Here is a 26217-nt window from a genome sequence, read left to right as displayed (position 1 = left end):
CGAGTATTAATTAATGAACAAGCGCATCGACGTTAAACACCGCCGAATGCCTCGCGATTTCCATCTTTTATGACTTTGTAGAATCGCAGGCACGCGATTCGCTGGAAAACGGTACACAGCTGTTCCACGCTCGACTTCTTCGATTTATCGCAGTCGCGTTCCGTTTCATAGTTTCGATCGGTTATAATTACGCTCGTACCGAATGCGGCTGCTTTACAGCCGTGTAATCCGAACGACCCGACGGTACACTCCGCGATTTACCTGGTTACGATATCATTGCCACTAGCTTTCGTTCGCTAGCGATGGGAGCGATCCGATTCTTTCTCGTGATTTTCAAGTATTAGGTTGGAGAGAAAGTTCTGTCGTATTTTAAAGAGAACCATTGTTTGTATAACAACTTGTTGCCATCTTTTAGATAACAAGTCAATTCCCGTTTCCCAATGACTCGCTAGCAACATGTGTTTCTGATTTACCAGCAAAATTGCCAGCTTATTTAAAACACCACGGAGCTTGGCTTCTAAACTAATAATTCGTTGAACGCGAATTTACACTTTTCACTTTAGATATACAAGCTGTTTCGAAATTATACGTCGCGATTAGCGTGATTCTGCTCCTCTGGATCGATTGAGCTTAAATCTTAATGTCAAAATTGTTCTTTTATCGCATCGTATAATACTCACCGCGATAAACAAAAATCTCAAAGGAACCGTGGGTCACAAGTCAACTGTTCTCTTAGAAAACGATTTTAAAGTTTCGTGAACTATTTTATTCCATATATCTACAGGGTGTTCCAAACGGACATCGATACCTGTCAACCTAAGGTGGCACCTTATAAAAACTGTAGGTCCCGTCGCGAAATAACCAGAGCAGCTAAAAAAAGCGTCGTAAAATAAATTAAAAAGGAAAAATTAGCTACCCAGTCAGCAAAATCTGATCGAGAATATTAAGACCAAACGTCTGCAATCACACCTTGCGAGCAGCAGGCGGTCATTTTGGTGCCAAGACGTGATCGGAACAGAATTTGGTCCTTATTCGCTCTGAATCTGCAAATCAAAACCTGTCGCCAAATCAAGAGCAGATTTCTTACTAGGAATGTATCGATACTATCATAAACAGGATCAGATGTTCTTCAAAGAATGTTATGGAACATTCTATTTCGCAATGATTGTGCTGTTTACGATCGTTCAAAGCTCCGTATGAAAGAGGAAAATGCGAAAATGCAACGCGTGCAACGCATCTTTCGACGGTGCAGTCCAACCACATGTTTGACCGCGCTGTGTTTCGTCTCTGTGCAACACACGCGGCTGCTCCGTGCATTCGTTATGCGAATAGCATTCGCTCTGTATGCGCCGCTCATAGGTCCGTATGTTAATACCTTCGCTAGTGAATTAGAGGCGAGCGTGTGCGCGAATAATTCCCGTGTATTTTATACATGATTGCGCGTATGCCTGCATGTAAAGAGATCGCGCAAGCGCAGGTTTAATCGAATTTGACGGCCGAGGCGTGTCAGGAACTGATTATTCCAACAACGACACGTTATGGATGGCCTGGGTAAACCGTTCTATGGAAAATCATACAGTTCCTTCTCCCAGCGGCGCATTCTTGCATTTATTCCGTTGTCGACCATTCACATTCCCCTGGTAACCCTCGGACAGCGGCAGTTGGGTCCATTTCGACCCAAACAACTTATACGTAGTGGCTTGAATGGGTGTGGCTGTTTGCTAATTAACGCTTCTATTCTGAGAAGCAGTTACAATTTTATTTTTAGCGTGTGTCTAATTAATTTTTGTCGCTCAGGATCGTATGGTTTACATTGCCACTTCATTGGTGATACGTTTACAAATAATATTCGATAATATGTAGAAGACTCTCCTAGATTAAATACAAATAGAAAAAATTATTTTAGTAACCCTTGGATGGCGGGGCAGTTGGGTCCATTGCGGCCCAAACTTGTTCAAAAATATGTAAAAGGCAATTTATACGTAGTGGTTTAAGTGAGCCTGGCTGTGTCTGCTAATTAACTCTTCTATTCTAAGAAGCAGTTATAATTTTATTTTTAGGATTGTAGGCTTTACATTGCCACTTCATTGATGATACGTTTACAAATAATATTCGATGTAGAAAACAAATTTCCTAGATTAAATACAAATAGAAAAAATAATTTCAGACATAACAATGATGATCAAATAAGATGGGGTGCAACTATTTGTTCTCCTTATCACCCCTGACACACGGACGCGAGTCCAATCTGGAGATTCTAATCATCCAATCCAATCTTCTGTGGATTCAGAGAACAAACAGTGACCGGAAATCTGTGGAGCGTCTTCACCCTCACCTTTTTCGATGGGGATCATTTTCTTTTGTTACCCCCGACTTTGTTCGAGATCTAATCAATACTTGAGAGAAATCCTGTTTGAACTGTAGAGGTACATATTTCAATAAAACTATGACGATTAACATCCGAGTGTTCGTACAGAGGGTGATTAAATTATTAGTGCCTCTTAGATAAATTAAGGATTTTACATTGGAACAGTCAATTGAATTGGATGTGAGCTTTTATTGTCCTCGCATCAAATCCTCCTGTTCTACAAAATTTGCACTTCGTATCATCCGAAGTTTTTCCAGTCGACAATCCAATTATTAAATTAACAACAACGAAGAACGTTAGATGAAACAATATGCACATTTTACAGGAGAGCAAGATTTGATGGGAGAAGAATAAAAGTTCCAGCCACCAATTCAATTGTCAATTAAAACGTCTTCACACTGAATTCTTATTATTCTTTTCCGGAGTTCGTGGCGTCATTAAACTCGCAGCTACTTTGTGGCGGATCGGTCGGGCAGAATAACGCACAAAGAGAAAAAGGTTCCGAATGAAGTATCCTGGAAGTTGCAACGAAGCTGGAGCCCTCAAAGTGCATCGCACTTACATAACTCTAACCCGCGGGTAGACGACAACGACGACGACGACGACGACGGTGGTGCAAATACTTCGGGCATGATGCTCTCATGTTGCTTCGCACGTACGAATGAATGCGCGAATGCGTACGAGAGAAAGAGAAAGAGGGAGAGAGAGAGAGTGCGTGTAGACGGAACAACGCGTTCATTGTGCGTTCCCCGGGCTCAGCTGGGAAGCCGAGAACTTCTTTGCCACTCTCGGGGATTGAAGGCGCACGGATAAAAGGGTGGCGCGATTCGGAATGCTGATTTTTACCGCTCCCTCCGGTATTCCGCGAACGGAATGCCGACCGTCCTTCCACGCGTCCTCTGAAAAGCTCCGACGTTATGATAAATGAAACTCAATACCTTGTGATAAAGCCTCGAAACCAGGAGAGAATCGGTCGAACGCGTGCTCTCCACGTATCGAGGCTTCCCGTTGTTCAAACGTTCGTTCGACGAGAGTCGGAATTCAATTTTGTGAATACGAAAGTTGTTTTTCTTTTCCAATGGTCTCTGGAAATCAATAAATTCCACTCCATTGCGAACAATCATATGTATATTTAGCCCTTTACACACCCCGTTTTTATTCGTTTCTATTTCACAATTTTACAATTTAAACTCTTGCTCTACGATTTATTTTATGGTTTCAGTGCTTAGAACCTTTTTGTAGATCGTAACTTCCTAAAGCAAGAGAACTGAATGTTCTCCAATAGCTGTAGATTAACAAAACCAAAAAGGAATTTTATTATGGTTTAAAGGAAATTAATAACATATGTACATATATTTATTGTACTCTGTTCAGAATCTTTGTCACGAGTCTGACACGATATTGTAGGGCGAGGGGTTAATTTGACCACCCGGTATGTGATCAATGATAGTTCCATCAACGTATAATAGAGTCCTATCGAAGCATGATTCGGTAAACACGAAGAATCTCGGACGCAAATTATCGGTGGCTAACGCGGTCAGAGATCGATTATAAGAAGCACGCGAAACGATCGTCGAAAATAAAGTCCCGATATTCGCGGTTCGTTAAAGCGCATTCATAGCTCCGACGCGATTCCAGTAGAAATTTCGTACAGCCGTTGATACCATCTGCGAGTTATTTATGCAATGCTCTCGTGCATAAACCTGATTTCATATACTGACTGAAATCGTGTGTCGGCACCGGAGCTTTCCAAGACTCTGTTACTGAAATTTGATAGACCATCGGGAATAATAGTGTCCCTGCACTGCATTCGCAATACTCTTAATGATCTTATTGTGTCTCCATTTAATCTGAAAGATTCAGAATAATATTTGTTCATTGTTTCAAATATTAATGACAAGTCCGTCTCCAAGTTGCACGTGGCCAATCTGTCAGTTTGTATTTTTGTGAAAATTTACAACCTGAGCGCTATATAAATGTATTTTACTTGTGATCATTTCTAATTCAATATCATTAGAAGATTTTCTCAGTGCCAATAGATTCGTCAAGAAATTTCTGATTAAAATTTCGAATAACGCGGAACAGTTTTCAGAATAATTAACGCTTTTTGCCCGCCATTTACCGTTTACCAGTGACTAGAACGTTCGCAGAAAATAATTTCGTTTGACATTTAAAAGATTCATTAACTGAGAATTCTTGTTAACCTGTCACTCCGCGAATAACGCGTCTATCGGTAGCCTCGAAGCGAACGGAAAGCGAGGGCGAAATAACGCGAACGTGCTGACGGCTCATTAAATATTTAATTAACGTGTCGCGGAGGTGTGAAACTGCGTTGCAATTGTAACGAATTCGAGAAGAAAGAGACAAACGGAATACTCATTGTCCGTTCGTTAATGGGCAAAGTCTGAGCACGTTGATAACTACGACGAAAATATAGCGGAATCGTTAGAACACCGTGCAGTTGCGAGGAACGGTTGAATAAGATGCTCTTGTTTTGATTCGTGGTCGTCCAAAAGTGCTGACAAGAACGAACACTTGCGGGTGCAATGAGTCACTCGAACGGAACGCGAGCGATGCAATAATTCAACGTCAGAAGTTAGATAATGCGCCTGTTCTAGTACCGTAGGTCGTTTACATCGTCCCTCGGAACAATAACAACGATACTCTGCTGCTAATTGGTCCGCGGTCATTTGAAATTCCACTCTCCGCCTATGCATTGCTGTACTTACTATGCGTGTTCAACCTACTTGGTTAATTCACAAAATTTTTGAAGTAATTTCCAACACCCTTAATTTTCAGTCGGTCTTCTAGCACTTAAATTATTTTTTAACCGCATACACAATTCCCGGGCAGTGAATTAGTCTGATCCGTCACGCTCCGAGGTGAAACACGACGAGCGCGAAACCGACAGGTGTGCAATCGTCATAGAAGCTTTGACTTCGGTTCTTCAACATTATTATTAACCATTTAGGATAAAAATTGCATCAAAGTCTTGTCTCAAAGAAAGAATTTTTTAATTTTCCGTGGTCTTCTATTCCGAAAGAGGTGTCTCGAAGCTTCCGTTTGAAGTCTGCGCGAGCTTCCTCCGCAACCGAATGGAATATCAGGAAAATCGAGAAGTCAACACATATAAACGCTGCACTCGCCGACAGACCACTTGTCTCGAAAGGAGGGGTGCCAGGAATCTTCTTCGTCGGATCAATTCGAGCCGCTGACTTATGTTCCACGACGTCCCGGTGGAGAGGAAAGGGTGCACCGGTTGAAGAACGAGGTTTAACGGAGCTCTCCGTTCCATCATGGTAATTGGACTTTGATGGAAAAGAGGCAGATCCGCCTTTTGTTACCGTCTACACGGGGTTTGCTGCTCTCGTGTCGTGAAAGGACCCTTCGCTCCCTTCCCGAGGCTTCGGGTCTGGCAGGGCGAACTTGCTTTCTCGTCGCGCACCGCTTTAATTGTAGAAGATATGATATCACGGTTGCGAAAATTGAAATTCTAGAATTTTGTTAACACTAAACGTATCATGACCGGTCAATAATGACTGCTTTCACATTGTTTATTTTTTGTTTACTGAAATTATAAAGATGCTTCCATTCGAAATTATTTCTTTATTCGAGCACGTACTATTATAAAAATGATGACAAATCGAAATAAATTCATACTGGAATTATAAAAAGATGCTTCCATTAGAAATTATTCAATAAATTTCTTTATTCGAGCACGTGGTATTATGAGAATTATGAAACAACGAATTCAGATTTTTGTAAAACAATTTATGGTGGGGGGGGGGCGGTACGGTTATTGTTGATACCCATCTGCAGCTTATTAAAATGAGAAAATGCAGCAGAAAAGATGTCTACATTATTGCATCGACGTGCAAAGCCATACTTTCGAGGACAACGGATGCAGAACAATGTCTATACATTTAATGAAGATAAATTTTGAGCAGCAAAGAATAACCTTGATCGACCTTGAGACACCAATTTGGATCGATGAATTCAAGGAACGGATTGGAAGCTTGGCTAAACGAAAACAAACATTTTTCTATCTAAAAAAACAAAGATCACCTCAAGACCTTGAAAGAGACTCTGTCTATACAAATCTCGTGTCTAGATCACGGACTCTCTGGATTTATCCGACTCTTGTCTCTTACAATTCGTTCAGAAAATGTTTGTATAAAGATTCGGAATCTATTCATGACAATCCTCCTTGAATCAGAACAGGCTTTACTTTAAACACAAAAGTGAGACATCCTGTACACATGAAATCCAAGGTTCTATCATTATATCGCGGATTGTGCGTGAGACCTATCGTTCAAAAGAGGAGCTATCGATAAAATGTCAACTCTGGATCTCTCGATAAACAACAGGATCTCTCGCGCACGACAATGTAATTTCGCATATAGGTTGGTGGCCGATCATCTCTGTGCACAAGTCGTTTAATCAACTTGTAGCCGCTCGAAAACAGCCGTGTCCAACAGATGGGTCTATCCTCCGCGAGCAGAGCGGTAACCTCGTGAAATCTAAAGTGATCTCACCTTCTTTCCCGTTCTTCCACGTAGTTCTTTCTCGTTAGACACGGTAATTACCATAATCACGTGGATTATATATTTAAGCTAATTGTACGTTGGTATACGACGTGAAGCCACCCGCCCACGATCGGCCACGCTTCCCGCATTAATTCGATAGGTGAGCCTGAAAAAAGTCATTGACCGTCTGGAATGCCTCCGATACCTTCCGACGTTGGTTAGTTCGGTAAGGAGGGAGCCACGGTTTTATGGCATAATTAAATAAACCTTGGGACGGGCCAGCTCCCTCGAAGCATCGATATCGAGAATCTGAGTGGTGTCGCTCGGATTTCAGAAGATTCATTGGAGCCCGGGACAATTCACCCTTGAGAGAGTAGAGTGGACACTGTTCAAATTGATAGAAGGATGCTAAGAGTTTCGATTCAGTGTAAAAATTGCTTTACCATTATTCACAATATCGTCTACATTATTAGATATGTTGGTATCTCATCAATTATTACACGTTTCAGTATTGTAAGAGGTATTATATCAATTTCATATCCATAAAATCAACAGAATCATATATCAGGTCATTAAGTATGAAATTTTACAAATGTGTTCGAAATTTGTGTTTTATTTATTAAGTTTCATACTTAATGACCTGATACAATGGAGATATTTTAGGTCAAAAGAAATGTTTAATTCTCATGTTAAAATAGCTCCGGCTGAAAAAGGGTTAACGTAGTAGAAAACTTTTATTTTGCATAATGATCCGAAGTCTACTTATTAGCATTTGAGATTTTCAAAAATGCTAGAATATAAAATTCTAGCTAGGATTCAGTACGAGATTTATTTATTTCAGATCTACAAACGCTACTACCGCTGAAAATAAAATTTTATTTGATCCACTCTGTCAAGTGAAAATTGCATAAACATCCGCAGTCTACTTATTAGCATTTGAAAATTTTCAAAAATGTTAGAATACAAAATTCGATAGAATTCAGTACGATTTTTATTTATATCTGATCTGCAAACGCTACTACCGCTGAAAATAAAATTGTGTTTGACACCATGCTGTCAAAATTTGCCGACAAAGAGTGAAAATTGCGTAAACATCCGCAGTCTAGTTGTTAACAATCTCGAATCTTGTCGACTGCCAAGCGAATCCAATTAAATCTTGATCTTGGTCCCCGAAAAATCGCTTTGCACTGCAGCGGTAATTGCACAATTTTATTTTAAAGATTTCAAGTCAATGGCACACACGCTGCAGAAGCTGGAATGCAGCGGCGGCCGATTGCAATATAATCCCGCGAGCCGTCTATCGGTCTACCCATCAAAGACACGTCTGTGCAGCGCAGCGGAGGCGCGTGTGCATTTAAATGCATCTAGCCAGCAGCAACAGCGCAACGACATGTCTGTGTGTATGTGTGCGCCCGTGTTGCCGTCGCGAGCGGCACTTGCATCACTTCCTCTCGCACAGTCTTCACATTGTTGGTGCCAGTTATTGACAGACCGTAGGTTAGAAGCTAACACGACACCCGGCCAGCGGTTATTTACACGACGTGTAAATAATTCGTATATACCCTCGAATCCACCTAGAAACGATTAGCTCACTGAGATCTCACATTTCGAACGTCCCGGTCTTACGGGGTTTCTATCACTGATTTTACGCTTATTATTAAGCAAAACTAGCCAACTGAGCCATACGCGCGATCCTTGGATGCAACGGAACATGCTACATTTGCATAAACGACTTCGGCCAACATCCGTGCGAAATCACCCACACCGATTCACTTCAAACTTCGCGTGTAGTTCCGTGAGAATGACACTGATCTCGATAATTTTTTACCGAATTCTCAGGTCGACGGGACGAGAGAGATTCTTGATTTTGCGAAATGTGTCAAGGGGATTGTAACACGGTGACACAGTTCACGTGGCAGTCGTTGCGGTTATTCATAGAAAATATCGAAAATGTTAAATAATAAATGCTGGCGCACAAACAAGGGACATTGCCCAAGTGTAACACGCCGATTTTAATGAAATTTATATACAGAAATATGATATACTTAATATGACTTAACACGAATGTCATCAGCTGAAATAGGATACTAGTGAAATATTTCTCAACAAACTGTATCCTTTATAAATTTCATAAAAATCGGCGTGTTACACTTGCATAATGTCCCTTGGAAGTGAAAACTTATTCGCCACCCTTTCTCCCGATTTTTCCCTTACCCTGCAAGATTTAAGCTTCAATTTAAGAAGAGTTTTCACGTGGTGGTTTTCCTTTGCAAAAAGGGATTCTGCTGAATCGCGGTGGTGCACGTCTGCAAGCTTTTAGGGGTGCTTCGATCATCACGTGTACACGGTACCGATCGCGTAGGATGAATTAAAGAGACTAGTTTATGACCCCCGGGAACGAAGAACCTTGGAAATCGCATGTTCCCCGTTCGGACATTTTTAGAACGGGAAATGCGGGTCGAATTTGAATCGTGCTTTCCTGAAGGGGAACGCCAATTGACTGAAGTGCTCCGTATAAATACTGCACAGGGTATTTTTAAGTAACCTCTGCATTAATGGTTTTATTGATTTCAGTTGAATATACTGGGTGACCTGTTCCAAGCTAGATACTGCCTGAAACGTAACGCCCAAGCTCGAATAGTGACACGAGCGTACATGATTATAATAATTTTGTGGATTTATTCGAAAGTGAAAGATCGATGCAGCATCGACTAATTTGATTATGTATAAGGCGCGTTTCGTTTGGTTAAATTGCTAACGCATGATGCGTGCATAACAAAATGGAATTCATTGAATTATAAGCGATCGTTCTGACTATGTATCTGTGAGATTTCAATAGGATAGAGGATGTTGTAGCTGTGGGGTAGTCCAACAACGTCTCAAACGTTACAGTGAAGGGGCGGATCTCACTATCATAGGGCAGTTCGATCAAACATAAACTCACGATCAAGCCCACTTCACGTGTGCAATAATATGAACTTTCTCACACAATTGAACGTAAACGAGGAAATTGATTCTACTTATTTTCCGATTATTTATTTATCAATATAATTTCATGTTCTGATGAGAAAATAGAGGATATTTTGGTCACATTTGATTTACATGTTCTTCACATTAGAAAAATTAGTAAGTACCATTTTTATTCTAAAATGTTGGTTGGCAACTAAATTCGCGACCTTTTGTTTCGTAATTCTTTTATTGTATCGTTACAACCTCATTCAGTGACCATTCCTTTTGATCTCATATCATTGGAAAGCTCTGAATTTTTCGATTAATTTGATATGAAATACTCGTGCTTAAAAAATATAGATAAACGTCTTTGTTTGACGAAATGTGGAGGTGGCGAATTTAAAAAGTTGCCAACCTAATATATTGGGTGTCAAGAAAGTAATTTCGGTATTTTAAGGTGAAATGGAGCCCACTTTTTTTACTCAAGCAATGAATTTTAATGAATAAGATATTTTCTCTTTTGTTCGATGATCTTTTGCCAAAAAGAATAAGTAAGAAAATATTTTATTGATTAAAGTTCGTCGTTTGAATAAAGATATTCGGTTTTATTTCACCTTAAAATACCGAAATTACTTTCTTGCCAACCTAATATAATATAGTTCCTTTAATATTTGAATAAGTGTCCGGTGACTTATGAGCGGGAGTGTACATCGAGGCAAGGAGGAATTAAAATTAAAGTATCGCGGGCTGAGAAAGTGCAAGCACAGTGAAATATTAACGCGTTTTCCAACGACCGTTTAAGAGTCGACAGATTTCCACGATGGCATCGTCCGCATGCCAATTAAGTGACCGGCTCGTTTTTGCGAATTTCAATTACACGGTTTTTCGCCGATTAAACCGTGTAATTATGGTCATACTGTTTCGAGGCAGAAACTCGAATTCCAAGCGTATGGGGCCCGGCTTCTTATAACGCTAAGTGATATTTGATTTCTACTTATTGCGCTCTCGGCCAGGCTCCGAAGACAGAGAGAGTCCTTGGAGTAGCTCTCGGTGCTTCACGGTAGAAGGAGAGATCTCAAGGATAAAATTGTCCGACGAACGTGCGTGGGTACGATATACCTACATATACCCTTTCGAAACGATAAATCAAAGGAAATCGTATATCATTCGGCCGAGACGCGAACCAGTTCGAAAGTCGTCTCGCGCCGCGCGCCGCGCCGCGTAGAAAACCATGGCGCTTCTTAAAACGCGAGCGTGGAAAGTTTCTCGAATACGCGGAAAATTAACATCTCTCGTAAACTGCGCCCTTACAGTTCGAACCCTTAGCTCTGGTTGTCGAGGAACATTTTTAAACGATGATACTTGCGATGGCGATGACAGGTGCTGTTCGAGTTCATGGTTATTGTTGGTTTTAATTTTTTTAATTTTTCTGGGACTACAAAAAAATCTTCAGGTTCCTTCAAGCTTCACCCACGTGAGAGTTTTTATTTAAATTCTGGTATTTAAAAATCTTATCGACCCCTTCGATCTTGAGGGCAAAATCCATAGGAGATGCGTCCAGAAGACATACGTATACACATGGTACTCTTATATTTTTTTATTTTCTTGGATTCCAAAAAACCTTTGGGTTTCTTCAAGCTTCGTCCACGTGAGTGGAGCTTCTATAATTAATATTCTATAATTCTATAATATAATTAATTATTATTATTATTCTATAATTAATACACTGCGGATCTTTATGCAAAATAAAAATTGTTTGCCTCAATTGCAAACCAGAGGAGCCGGGTACAAAACTTTTCTTCTTTTGATGATCTTAATGAGCTGAAATGAATGCATTGATGTTTTTAAATATCTTTAATTTGTCCACTGCTATAAATAATTATTAAACTAATTCTAATTATTAAACTCTAGTATTCAAAAATATTATCAACCCCTTCGATCTTGAGGGCGAGGACCATAGGAATCCAGAAGACATGCGGGTACACATAGTACTCTTTTTTTTAAATTTTTCTTGGACTCCAAAAAAATCTTTGTGTTGCTTCAAACTTCGCCTACGTGTGAGTAGAGCTTCTATAATTAAATTCTGGTATTCAAAATCTTATCAACCCCTTCGATCTTGAGGGCAAAAACCATGCGGGTACAAATAGTACTCCCCTTCTTATGTATGAGCCATCCGGGCTGCAGGAACGGGCAGTCTGAGCGAATAGGACGAGCACGGAAATGTGTGTCACTGGTGTCTATGTCGCCTAACGGCATTTCGTCCCCACGGCTGATGCCAGGCCACTATAATAGGTAGTAATATTCTATGCATCGCGATGCACGTGGTGTGTAACCTCCTCACGCATATAAACATCACCTACACGTTGACGCAACGAGCCCAGACTCGGTCCAGACTGACTATCATTTGACAATAACCTATCGCCGGCAGTAAAATCTCGTGTTTGTTTATTACAGTCATTTGTGCTCATGCATGCTCATCAAAATGTGCTCATGCATTACGTATTTTATGTAGAAAGTATACAGTTCTCTTGGACATTTTTGTGTATGGGGTAAAATGGAACAAATTAGTTCTTCAAAAAGATCTCACCGACGTCACATAGCCAGATCCATATAATATAATTAATTCAGATTTTTAAGTGGAACATCCTGGCCGTAGAAAATGAAAAGCCCCCCAAAAAATGGAAGAAATGCAGATTTTGCATTAACACTACACCTACCGAGCCTTAAAACTAACTGGTACACACAGGTTCCCTTATAAAAATGACAAGATTCATTTTAGTTAGACTTTGTGCAGCTCCTATTATAATATGTGCTCTACTAAAGAAATAATAAATCTGGAACCGGTCATTTTGACCGGTGGTGGTAGGTTTAGTGTTAAAACTTACGAGCGAAATCGTTTACGTTTTTACAATATCAGTGTATCGAAATGAGTATTGTTCAGGAATTAATTCAGATTTTTAAGTGGAACACCCTGGCTGCGGAAAATGAAGAACCTCAAAAAAAAAAATTGGAGAAATTCAGATTTCGCATTAAAATTTGCGATCGAAATCGTTTATATTTTTCCAGTATCAGTGTATAGATACATGTATTGTTCATGAATTTTTTCACATTTTTTGACGAAGTGCATTTGGTAAAACACCGTTTTTTTGGCGTTATTCCCGCGAAGGGCTAATGTAAACTTAAACGGCCCCTAGACGATCAATATTATCGTCAATATATTGCACAATAATTGATATGATACAATAATATTGATCGTCTGTAAATCAAATTGAAAGATTGCGCAATATATTGAGTCAATCAAAAAGAGTTCGATTTTTATTGTGCAATCTCGTAAATATTGCTTCGTCTGTGGGTAATATTACGCAATATTGGCTCAGTTCTATCTGCATAGCCGCAAAGTGAAAATTGAATTTTCAGGTTTGGCTACACGAAGGGAAAAGAAGGAAGAAAGAAAATTCATTTTAGAATGTATCGAGGTGTATCAGAGCTTACCTGCTTTATAGAATATCAAGAGTAAAGAGTATAGCAACAGGATAAAAATTATTGGGTAATAATATTGTCTCGTGTGGGTGAGCCAGCAATATTGCCATAATATGATAATATTATCGTGCAATATATTGTGCCATATATTGACGATAATATTGATCGTCTAGGGATCGCTTAAGGGTACGCGCACAATGGACCCGTTTCGGCCGACGTCCGACATTGTGTCTCTTTCTCGCACGCTTGAAAAAAGAGACAGATGCGTCGAACATCGGCCAAATCGGACGAAAACGGGTCCACTGTGCGCGTACCCTTAAGGTTTTCACATTTCGCATATTCTGTATGTACATTAAGAATTAAAAAGCCATCTTGTCCGGTATAATTATTTAATGTCGCAAAGTTCTGGTTGTGGAGCTACGCCACGCCGGTGCAGCCGGTGACAGTGATTTCAGTGTAACACCATATGTATACATAGCAGGCTTCATACGAAAGACTGACAGGAATGATTGGAACGTCATGTACCTACTCGCCACGTGTTGCGCTCCTGAACCGGCTCAGGTGGATACTGGTGGCGACAGTATTGGTGGGCCTATCTCGGTGTCGTCGCACGTACGAACTTGCCCGGGTAATCAATGAAGAATCAGGAACACCGCGTGATAGTCGTTAGAGGAGCGCGACGAGCTTGATGCTCGATACACGGTACACCGGGTAATTGAATTTCCGCTATTTCTGATCCCGGACCTGCCCGACCGGGGAGGTTTCTGTGCTGCAGCCGCGTCTACGTCGACGAGACATTAATTCAGAGGTCGTGTCACTGGTAATTCTATTGTTTCAGTCCCGTCTACTCACCGCAACGTGCGCCCTCGGAGAACACGTTTTTTCCGGATCCCGTCTTCGCGGCTCCGACCAACGTGTTTCGTTACATTTCTTCGTAGTCTATTCGAAACTGCGACAGAAAGATAGTGAACAGACAAGGAGGAATCATTATTCCGTAACATTTTTAACACTGGAACTACCGGATGAGTCAAAATGACTTGCTTGTGATTTGTTTTCTCTTAGAAATATTATAATTATAAATGTGGTTTTTTGAGAAATTTTTTTAGTGAACTTCTCTATTGAAGTACATATTTCCACAACACTGGTACGAAATTTAAATAAATGCAATTTTGTCATTATTATAAAGCAATGTATGCGATTTTTTAATGTGAAAACTTCTTTAGGCGCACCGCGTACACAATTGCAAAAGTGAATGAGTCTGATCCGTCACGATCCAAGGTGAAACGCTCACCGAGCGAGCGAGAAACAGACAGGCGTGCATGGCTAACTTTTTGTTGGGCAGTGAATGAGCGTGTACCGTCACGCTCCGAGGTGAAACGCTCTTGTAATCTCTATAGAATTTTTACTTCGTTCATGCAGTCTGATGCGCACAGTATTGGTTATTTTTTTAAAGAAGCTAAAACAATTACTTTACTACGCGACGCGAAGAGGAAAATTCTGTGGTTGTCAGGAAAAACGCCGCATGTCACAATTTCAAAAAATTCGAGTTTATGCATTAATTGAGCCCTATAGTATAGGATTTACGTATTTACCAGAAAAAAGTCATAAAAATAAATCTAAAGGCTGAAAATAATAATGCAATATAACCGATGTTCTATGTCAAAGCATTAGTGATGAAAAACTTTAAACGGCAATATCTCGAAAATGAAATTATGTGACATGCGGCGTTCTTCCTGACAACCACAGAATTTTGAAAATCGTAAAAATTGCTTTTTACAACTTCTTTATATGAGCCTGTATTGAAAATTTTAAAAATACGTTTTCTGGATCCGTGTGAATTATAGCATTCGCCGTGGCTTAAACAAAAAATATCGAATTTTGGATATTTGGATAATTTTGGATCAATGAAATTCCGTATAATCTTTAATATCGGGATTTCGAAGCAATCTAGCTCTTTCACAGTTCCATGCATAAAGATTATCCGTGATCCAATAAGCACGATATTCGAAACAAAATACTATACAGCGTTCATCGATCGTCTTCAGGACTGCATCAGTGGTTGAAGTCGGCCAATGACGAATTCACTGACCGAGATTTCAGTTTTTGGTACACATATGTATGTACGTATATACGTTGTATACGAAAGTGCATAGCAAGCCTGCAATTTAAAATGGAGTTTCAAAGCTTTGAAATGGATCACGGTTCTGTCGTGTATTTCCATTTCACTCTCTATTTCGTGTCAAGTGATAGGAAGACGCTTCATATACATTTCAATTCAAAAGTTCTGCACCGCGCTCCGAGCGAATAAATTGTGAAGGCCGAGAATTCCGCACGCGACGTCGAGGAAAAAGAGTTTGGCGCAACGATAGGTGAAGTAATTTTTCGCGAATTTGCTGAGAGAACAAAACAAAAGTAATCGAACGGTATCGCCTTTTTCATCGTCGGGTTCACTGTTCCAGATTTCACCGTGACGCATAATCCGCTCACTCTGGATTTCCTCGTAAATTGCAATTACCGCAAATTGCGACGTGGATCTTGTAGGAGTGTATAATTTCATTCACGTGTACCCACACGCGGCTGGACTCATTCACAGCGATATATCTTCGGGAGAGCGTAGTCGCGAACGAATCGTTTTCCGGTTGTCCAAATTGATTTCCAGATTGATGTATTTCCAAGCTTTCTTTTCGCGGTCTGAATTATCGCGGGAATTTCGCGATTAATTCCCCGCTCCCCAACGGCGGGCCCCGCGCCCCCCGCCCGATAATTGGAATCGTGATGTATTACCTTGCGAAATTATTGTCGTGCTTGTCGCAGTCGTTTAGCAACGTTGACAACAGCCAACACCGGGGTTAAGTGTTGTTGACTCCCCGGTTGTCCGTAGAAATTAATAGTCAGCCGATTCCGTCGTGATAGTAGAACCTTATTCGGTGAGCGAGTTGCTGCCCGGTTTTATGATCAAGCAAGAAAACCGTTCCACCGGTAAACTATCGGGACACGTTTTTCTGGAAGCTGTCACGAAACCTGCAACCGTTGTATTTGCTTACGAAAGCGTCAATTACGGATTCTCGCGTTGCCGTGGTAGCTCAAAAGCAAATTACACATCGCGATTATGTATACTATTACGGTGGCTCTTATTTTACAGGTTTGTTCCAAATAATTAAATAAAAATCTGTGTAAAGATTTAGCACCCTTGGATAACTGAAAAACGTGCCCCAAGTTGTTCTAGATTTCTATTTTGTAATTATTGAAAATTATAAAGATTCTTTATCTAAAATGTTTTTAGATGCTTACTCTAAATAAATTAAATCTCGTCGTTTTTATAAGGCAACATGTGCCTGTTACGCTTTTAGCTCGGTAAGTTCACAATGTTAAACGTTAAAATAATTAATGTAACGCTCATAAAATCGTTCTCTCGAATATCTTCAAAACTTTTTACCTATCTTCTAAACTAGTATATTCTTTCCCTACAAAACTTTACAAACAAAGTAATTAATGGAACGTGAAGTTTCAATATTTAAACGAGTTAAAGCTTTTTTCTCAATAAAAAGCTCCTCCGGAGAGAAAATTACAAAATGAAAGTTCGTTTAAGACCTGTCATATTGTTTAATGAATTTTTTAATTGAAAAATATTTTACTTTTACACAAGTCGAACCTTCCAGATTGAAATGCAAAAGAAATTGCCTAACTCAATTTACATTTTATTTTAAAATAAAAACCTCAACGTAGACGGCTACGAGTAATCGATTTGGCGGTGGAACCTTTCAGAGCCGGCCAACTTAACGAAGTCGAACAGTTTTGCAAATAATCCATCGGGCAAATTGAAAAATATATTGAAAGTTGTCGAAGAAGCGGAATGGAATGAACAAAAAGTGGTTATCAGCTGAAACACTTGATGTGATGAAACACTGAACGTTCCAAGATTTTATTTGATAATCAATTAAATTATTTTCATCTATTCGCCGATGCTACAAACATTACTTTTCTCATAGTTGCAAATTGTTAACATATTATTTACCTGCGATTATTTCCTAATTTTTTAAAGTCTATGGTCCATGGTTAAGGATTTTTTAATAGCTCCTTGAACAGCGATAGCAATTTCAATCAATCAATGAACCTGCAACGAATTTTATACTTTTTCTTAGAATTATTATAGAAAATATGATTTCCAAACTTCCTTTTCGTACAAAACAATTGTTGATAATTCTATAATTTAATTCGATAATTTAATACTTTTTCTTAGAATTATTATAGAAAATATGATTTCCAAACTTCCTTTTCGTACAAAACAATTGTTGATAATTCTATTAACAGGCTTCCGGCAAATAAAGTGTTAAAAAATACCAGAGAAGATTTTCTTAAAAGTTTACAAAATCGGTGCATCTGCCTGCATCTACCTGCCCAGTATGCACATCAAAAATAAAACATCTGACCATCGAAAAGCCGTCCAAACAAAGAGAGCATCGATGAATGGAAGGACATATGTACCTTGAAATATTCAAGTATCATCAATAGCATCCAAGAAATCCTGAGGTGATCTTGTATCGGTCCATTCGAGGTAGAGCTTTCAACAAAAGCTCGTAAATACCGTATGTGAGACAATATCGACGGCTACCTGTGCAGTTGCATCGCAGCTCCAACTTCGAAAATGCGAGAGACGCTTCTTATGGCGCGAAGTCTTTCCACCGAGCATAAGTTACGTCCTTTTACACATATTTGCCTGAAGATATAGGAGACTTAACGGATCCCAGCGTGGCCACTTGTCGCCGTTTCGTGACGGGTTTCCGCGAGAAATACAAATGAGCAAGGTGTTCCCTCTGTCTCCCTTGTTTTTCTCTCGATTTCTCACCTGTTGTCGGCCGAGATTCTGTATATTTTTTCGGGAACCTTGTCATTATTTAACGGTACGTTATACACAGTATATTCGCTCTTCGTGAGAACTAGGAGCCTCTCGAATAAGTTCCTTGCATTTGTGTATCAAGTTCGTCGATGTACTTTATTGAAACTGTTACTTTGTTGAAACGGCTGCAAAATCTAATAGAATAATGAAATTATAACAATGCTTTTGTGGTAAATGATTAATTAAACTCATTTAGTAGAGCAGATATATAATGTCAACCGCACAAAGTTCAAATAAATTCAATCTTGTTATTTTTATAAGGCAGTATCACGTGTTAATACATGAATAAACGTTCGACATCGTCCTGAGGCGATCGCGGCGAATATTTTATGGAAAGGCCAATAAAGTAGCGGCCAAAACCTGAGATTCATCTCTGTTCTCTAAGATTATATTAGAGTTTGAGCCGATGTTTGCGGGGGAAGCGACGCGTGGCAATAAGACGATTTCTGGGCGCGGGCTTGCTCGTAATCCCTCCTCCGGGCGCTGTCCCATGAACTTTCTATATTATGAGATTTTCTGAAATATTCATGTAAGCGATAACTGTACTTCCTTTACATTTGTACGTACATGAAGTACCGTTACACGAGGTGCAAGTATAGCGAATAACGAGCTGCCGGTCGTAAGTAACCCCGGCAAAACAGACTAAAGCGAACAGCCGCGACTACTTGAGTTTCCGCTGAAAATCCATCAACTGATAACGGCCATTTATTCCACCGCTGCGTAACAACCGCGCACTTCCAGAAGACATTAAATATTCGCGGATTCGCCGTGTTTACAGATTTCCACCGCGAAACATTCGCCACTTAATGGACAACCATTTCTAACCGCGGGACTTCTTTTCGAACAAACACGTCGGAGACGCACTGGGTTCTATGGGTCATCAATTGCGTCGTGAATTAGGTCAATCCATGAGTAATGTAACTTTTCCTATCTTTTTGAAAGAGACAGTACACAAAAACGTAATTATATGCACTTGAAACCTTTAAATCAAAACTAAATCTATTTGGAGGGGAAAATATTAAAATCACTCTAAGGTTTAAAATAAACACGACTAATCCCACGTACATAGTTATATCGAAACAGGTGAACGTCACAAGTTTACGACCCAGTATGCAGTTTAGAGTAACGCAAGATTACTGGGGCAGACGTTTATTCCCTTTGTAAAATTCCCCCGCACGAGTTGCCCGTCGCTTAATCACGACGTATTTAATGAAACATCGTTCTTCGTCCCTCGCCGCGTAAATTCGTCGCATCTATTTAGGGATCCCCTATGGTGGAAACCCGAAAGCCCGACCGAAAACGCCAGAAGCACGCGCGCGAAAAGGGGCGCGAGAGTATGGTCGCGCGAGGATCACGCGAGTTTAGTCATGGCTAAAATCGGTATCGGTGTCGGCCACGGCAGCACGGATCGACGATAATGATGAAATATTGAACGGCATTGATTATTCATTTAATCCCTCTGAATGCATCAGTCCTAATAGAAATTAATTGTTCCCAATCTATTACATCAGAGTCACCACTAAAAGTTGCTGTACCATTATTCAAAATATTGTTTAGATTATTAAATATGTTTGTATCTAATCAATTACTAAACATTTAAGTATTGCATGAGGTGTTATATCAATTTCATATCCATAAAATGAAAAAAAATTATGTAGAATGGAATTATTCTAGGTCGGAAGAAATCGGTTATTTTTCGATATTTTTTTTTCAAATTGACAGGAAGGGAGGATGAGGGTTAATTTTCGAGTTAAGACGAGAAATTATAAAGATGTTCCCATTAGAAATTATTAGTTATTAGTATTAGAAATTGTGAGAAACCTCAATAAGTTCAGTCTTGTAATTTTACAATGTATATCAGTCATCTTTTGTATTTACATGGTACAATTCACAATATTATGGTATACCATAATCACAATATACCAAAATATACTAGATTATATCACAATATACCAGAATATACAGTTAGGAGCAAAACTGATCACACACACTTTAAACCAGAATATCTTTCTCATGAATGGACCAAACGACTTGAATTTCTCTGTAAGGCTAGAAGAATTAGTTTAGTAAATGACGTCTAAAAACTTTGTTGAAAAAATGCATTTGGACAGAATTGTGAAAAACAATAGTAAAAATTGATTTTTACAACTTTTTAGCCAATAATGAAAATTTAAATGATATGTTTGATCAAGTGGTATAACTTAAATACGTTCTGAAAATTTCATTGAAATTGGTTAATTGGTTTACGAGTTATAAACGATCAAAAGTGGTAAAAAAGCCGAAAATCTTGAAAAATTGCGACTTTTATCACTTTTGATCGTTCATAACTCGTAAACCAATTAACCAATTTCAAATCAATTTTTACTATTGTTTTTCACAACTCCGACCAAATGCATTTTTTTAACATATTTTTTACACGTCATTTACTAAACTAATTCTTCTAGCCTGACAGAGAAATTGAAGTCATTTGATCCATTCATAAAAAAGTTATTCTGGTTTGAAGTGTGTGTGGTCAGTTTTGCTCCTAACTGTATAAAAGAATATACCAGAGTATACTAGAATATTTCACAATATTCCGGAATTTATCAGAATATACTAGAATATACGGCACTGTTAGCGTTAAAATAGCTCTGACTGCAAAGGGCTAACTTCTAAACCTGACACTGAAAAAACAGTGTCACCGAGAAATGGCGGACGCGATGGTGACCGTGTCGAGCGGTTAATAAACTGGTACGTCGCGAATGCAAGAACAACGAGGTTAAAAGGCACTCGTTTTTAGGGTGGGTGGGAAGAGTGTTTTCGCGAAGCGACAGGAACAGGAAACAGGCAAGTCGACGGTGTAAATCGAGTGTGGGGGGTGGGTGGTCGCGACAATAGTTAATGAAACGGCATTTGTCGAATGTGGGGCAGAAGGCGCGTGCTTCGCTGATGGATGTAACCTTAATCGATCGAAAGTCCGGAGTGTAAGCTGTCTGCTCGGTAAACTAATATCCGAATGATCCGGCGAGCGTCCCACGATAGCTTCGGCTTTGTTACCGGGCGCACGTGTATATGGGTCACGTTCTCGTCGCTGTATCTCATCGTTTCTATTCGTCGGGGCGAGAATCTAGATTCAAACTCGTCCTGATATTCCCGGCGTAACGCGATCCCATCAGGGCGATTTCTAAATCGCACCTGGTTACAGTTTTCTCGGCGGAGTTTTTCTATCGCGAGCGGAGAGGGGCGGAACGTTTCTCTTTTTCGTGCGACGATGAGGAAAGGAACCGGCCGCGGCTCGCTACACCGTCGCACGGTGACCGATAGACTGCGAATCTTTATCCGAAAGGAACAATTTTAGTAGCGATCCCTTTCTAGACATATATTTTCTTTAAAAGGGTACTCTGCATTTGGTAGCATATACCAAAGACACTTTTCTAATGAATCTTCTCTGGAACCTTCGTACCAGCGCAACGCAACAAAAAATGCGTTATTTTTTAGTAATTTACGTTAGATCCAAAGAATCCACGCTTCTCAGCAATCAGAACTTGTATTATGACACGTGGAGAAAATTTAAGGCTACTCTGCATAAGACACTTTTCTAATGAATCTTCTCTGGAACCTTCGTTCCAGCCCAACGCAACAGAAAATGCGTTAATTTTTAGTAATTTACGTTAGACCCGAAGAATCCACGCTTCTCAGCAATCGGAACTTGTACTATGACATCTGGAGGAAATTTAAGAAGGGTACCCTGCATAAAATTTGGTAGTATATGCTTCAGGCCCAATTTGGGATCTGAGGGGTCCGGTAGGGTACCAGTTCTCTTTTTACGGATCGACGAACTTTGTGCCCCGAGGATAGTTCTCATGGAATTCGGATGCTCCTTCGAACCACTGGTTATTCTACTTGCGTGCCGCGCAAGGTCGTTTGGCCGAGACGAATAACTTGAATAACCTAGGCCCTATGGGCGGGCAAGTCAAAGGGCCGGGCGTTTTCATGGCGCGACACCTCGTTTGATAATCGACTCATGACCTAGCCGGTCCCGGCTTTAACTTCTTCATGCATCTTGATGCATCTTGATGCGCCACCGAATGCACTCACGTTTCTCTTTCGTCAGCGGCTCGCGTGACTCGGTTTTCCTTTCTTCTTCGGAGATGTCCCAGGGTTTTGTATTCTAACGCTTCTACGGTGTTCTGATTTATTTGAATACTTGATTGCCGACGTTCGTCGATGATCGTCCGGAGGGCGGACTTCTGATGCCGTGTGACTTTGTGATTTTCTGGAATCATTTGAATGTCTCACGCTGCGCCTGTGGACTGAGTGCTGGAATGACAAGTGCTCAGGGTATTTGTACCCCAAGTGATTTTATGTGGATATGTTTTAAAAGCTGCACTCTCTATTTTAACTTGGAAATTAAACATTTCTTCCAACCTAGAATAATTCCATTGTATATGATTTTGTTATATGATTTTTAAGAAGCGTGGATTCTTTGAGTCTGACGTAAACTACTAAAAATTAACGCATTTTCTGTTGCGTTGGACTGAAACGAAAGGTTCTAGAGAATTATTAGAAAAGTGTTCTGGGAATACTGTTGGACGCAATCGTTTCTTCTAAAGAAACAATGATAAAAGGGATTGATATTGAACCAGCATTAAAAGGTAATAAACCGTAATGGAATCTCCTTTGTCCCCGTCGAACTAATTTGCCTCGCGTTACTGCACTTTATTCGTTCGTTCTATTCGTGACGCGATACATCATTTTCCAACAGTGCTCGTCGTGTCGTTTATCATCGGAGACCCGTGAACAATGCGCCAAAGTATCGCATGACTATAACACAGCTGATCGTGAATAGAGCGAATTTGTCGGAAATAGAAACCCGAGACGAATTTATAGATAGTTCAGCGTATAATTAGTCCGGTCGACGATCATTAAAGACGATCCATACAGTTATGCAAAATGGTTGTCGCTCCTCTCTTGACGAGGCGCTTACGAGATCCGAACCACGCATGTTTAATTAAACAATATCTTACGATTACTTTCTACTAATTTAAATATGTTAAACACCGCTTACCGATGTCTACGGAGTAGAAAAGCCACAATTTCTTTCTCTTAAAGGCTAACTCAAAGAGATACTATCGTCAGAATGTAAATTCGCAAACGTCAGGGATGGTTGCATTCCAGACACAACGAGAGGAGTCGCGTCTAGTTAAACAATCTGAAGGAAATTTAAAATCATTTATCTTGTGACAGTGATGAATAGACTGCGGATGTTCATGCATTTTCCAATTTTGTAGACAAATTTTAAGGAAGTGGAATAAAGTAAAATCCTATTTTTAATGAGAACAGTCTCTTTGTAGATCTAAAACAAATAAAAATTGTAACAGATTCTATCTAATTTTATATTTTAGCCGTTTTTGAAAATTTTCATAAGCCATAAATGTGCGCGAGTGAGTAAAATAAGACTTTAAGCACTGAATAAAATTAATCTCAGTCTTTTGTTGTACGTTTAGATAGCAAATGAGTAGGTAATACATAGTTAATAGTTCTTATTATTTTCAATTTTCTGTTTGACATCTCTGCTGAACACGTTATTCGTTGATCAGCCACAGTAAGCACTCATTATTCAAAGCTATCTATCAAACCATTACTTGCCAATGCTCAAACATTTCTTATACACCTCTAACAACAACTCGATGGAAAGAGAAAGGCCATTAGAAGCCATGACTCGACAGGAATTTTATTACTCAAAGGATCACCGTATCATTGAAAAGATAAAACTACATATACGAAGGGAGATAATCAATTCAGTTTTGCTCGTGATACGTACGTTTCGGAAACATCCCGTTTAATTAAGTGACGCGATTATTAACCATCCTGTCGTTCACATCAAAAGCAGACTTTCTTCGCGCTCGTGTGTAATTAGCAATAATGAATTAGAAAAAGCCAGAGAGACTCGACGAAGCCGTGTCTCGGAGGCACGCTTTCGCTTCGGGTCGACCTGACTGTATTCAATTGAATTAGTCTGATGTAATCTAAAATGGTGGCTCTGATTCGCGTTTAAAAAAAATGGAATATTCATGCAGTTGCAGTAGAGTGGCTTTAGACTGGATTTTTCGCATTTATAGCATTCATAAATCAAATGCAAAATAGCAAAAATGAAATAATTTTTAGGACACTGTTACATTATTATCAATTCTTTAAAAATCATTAAGTAATCTTTGGAGTTTCTACTCGACTAAAGTTCTTAGCATTTGATAGAAAACATTTTTAATTTTGCATAAAATTGCAAATGTTAGTCGGATACAGTAGAGTGGATTTTATACAAAATAGTAAAAATGAAATAATTTTTAGGACACTGTTACATTATTATCAATTTTCTAAAAATCATTAAGTAATCTTTGAAGTTTCGAGTCGACTCGAGTTCCTAGAATTTGATAGAAAACGTTTTTAATTTTGCATAAAATTACATATATTAGTCGGATACAGTAGAGTGGTTTTTAGACTGTGGATTTTACGCATTCACAAATAATTTCATAAATGAAATGACAATAGCAAAAATGAAACAATTCTTAATACGACTCAGCAAGTCGAAAAAAATTTTTTATTTTGCATAATAATGAATCATCGTATTCCGGAGGCCAGCGATGAGAGCCGCTGGGACAGAAGCTCCCACGCAGTGGGATATTGATGAAATTTTATCTATCCGACTGATCTTCCGTGATTGGCCAAGGAAATCCACTTAGGATCGGACTTTCACTCAAGAATCCTCTTCATATCCATATTTTCATCCCCGGCTCTAACTGCGTCTGCTCGCGGGCCTTCCTTCGATACATGGGCGGGATTGGTTGTGGGGTGGATTGATAGCTCGTAACTGGCCCAATCATTCTCGCATTAGAACGAAATGCCATGTAGCTTGACGTCACTACGCAAGCAGAACAGTCGTCATCGTATCTCGATGAACGCGTGGGCAGTGCTCTCATCGTTCACACGCTTCACGGATCTTCTTCGTTCGTCCCGAAAGGTCGCGATAGGATAATACGTAGTTTTAACTGATCACCGTGTTGTCTGATCTTCTCGCGATCAATACCTACACACAAATCCCCCGGTCCCGATCGAGATTTTCGATAAGGAACTTTCATCTTTCGGTTTCCTCGCCGATCGTCCGTGCTCGATGCTTTCGAATCATTTCTGATCCTTCACTTATTTGAATATTTTTTATGTGCTTGATCTTAAATCTAACAATTTTCTTGGTTGTTTTTCACTATGCCTATATAGATTCTGATAAAATGGGATTTGCAGATTTAAAATTGAAATATAGTTACATGAAAGAATTTGCAACCGCGTTTTGTGTTCGTATCCGAAGGCAAACCTTTTCGCACGTTAATTATTGTCAGTCGCAGACAATGTTTATACGGGATGTGTAACCGTTAACGAAGCAAAAATGCGGTGGAAACTTGATCTTAAATGTGTCTAACAATTTTCTCGGTTGTTTTTAACCATGCCTATATAGATTCTGATAAAATTGGATTTGCAGATTGAAAATTGAAATATGTAGTTACATGAAAGAATTTGCAACCGCGTTTGCTGTTCGTATCCGAAGGCAAACCTTTTCGCACGTTAATTATTGTCAGTCGCAGACAATGTTTATACGGGATGTGTAACCGTTAACGAAGCAAAAATGCGGTGGAAATTTCGCGGCTGTATTTACCCAGCGAAATCGGTCTGGCACATACAAATGCAGCTGAAACGGCAGTTGCGGTTTTGTTCGTAATTCCACACCCACGTAGACAACACGAATGACGAGCTTTCAGTAATTAACAAGTTTGCCGAATCGTTTAAACTGCGTGTGTAACTTTCACTCGGTAATTTGCGATATCTTTCAACTCCGCTCGCTCACGCTGGAATGATAATTTAACCGGTGTTTCGTTGTGGCGAACATGGTCAAGATTCTGTATCGTTTCGCGGAAACAACAGAAAAATCTAGTTGGTGAAATTATAAATTATTTACACACGATTTTCTT

At 39.6% G+C, this 26217-nt stretch overlaps 2 protein-coding genes across 3 annotated transcripts in view; both read left to right on the top strand.

Moving 5' to 3' along the window:
- Cv-c (RhoGTPase activating protein) overlaps positions 1-26217 on the top strand; it is a 339069-nt gene that overhangs the window by 177623 nt on the left and 135229 nt on the right. The window lies entirely within an intron of this gene.
- The window catches only part of LOC143208820 (uncharacterized), a 93598-nt gene that overhangs the window by 48133 nt on the left and 19248 nt on the right, over positions 1-26217 (top strand). Inside the window, exon 2 of one of the 2 annotated variants that reach the window (XM_076423664.1) lies at positions 1-26217. This exon is cut by the window's left edge and continues 10139 nt beyond it. The exons of the other annotated variant lie outside the window; for it this stretch is intronic. The gene's annotated coding sequence lies outside the window, so the exon portion shown is untranslated. 2 annotated transcript variants of the gene reach the window in all.

This window comes from Lasioglossum baleicum, chromosome 5, assembly GCF_051020765.1.
Source record: "Lasioglossum baleicum chromosome 5, iyLasBale1, whole genome shotgun sequence".
In the NCBI taxonomy this organism is placed as follows: Eukaryota; Metazoa; Arthropoda; class Insecta; order Hymenoptera; family Halictidae; genus Lasioglossum; species Lasioglossum baleicum.
Note: the sequence above shows the minus strand (reverse complement) of the source record. Positions and strands in the feature narration are given on the sequence as shown.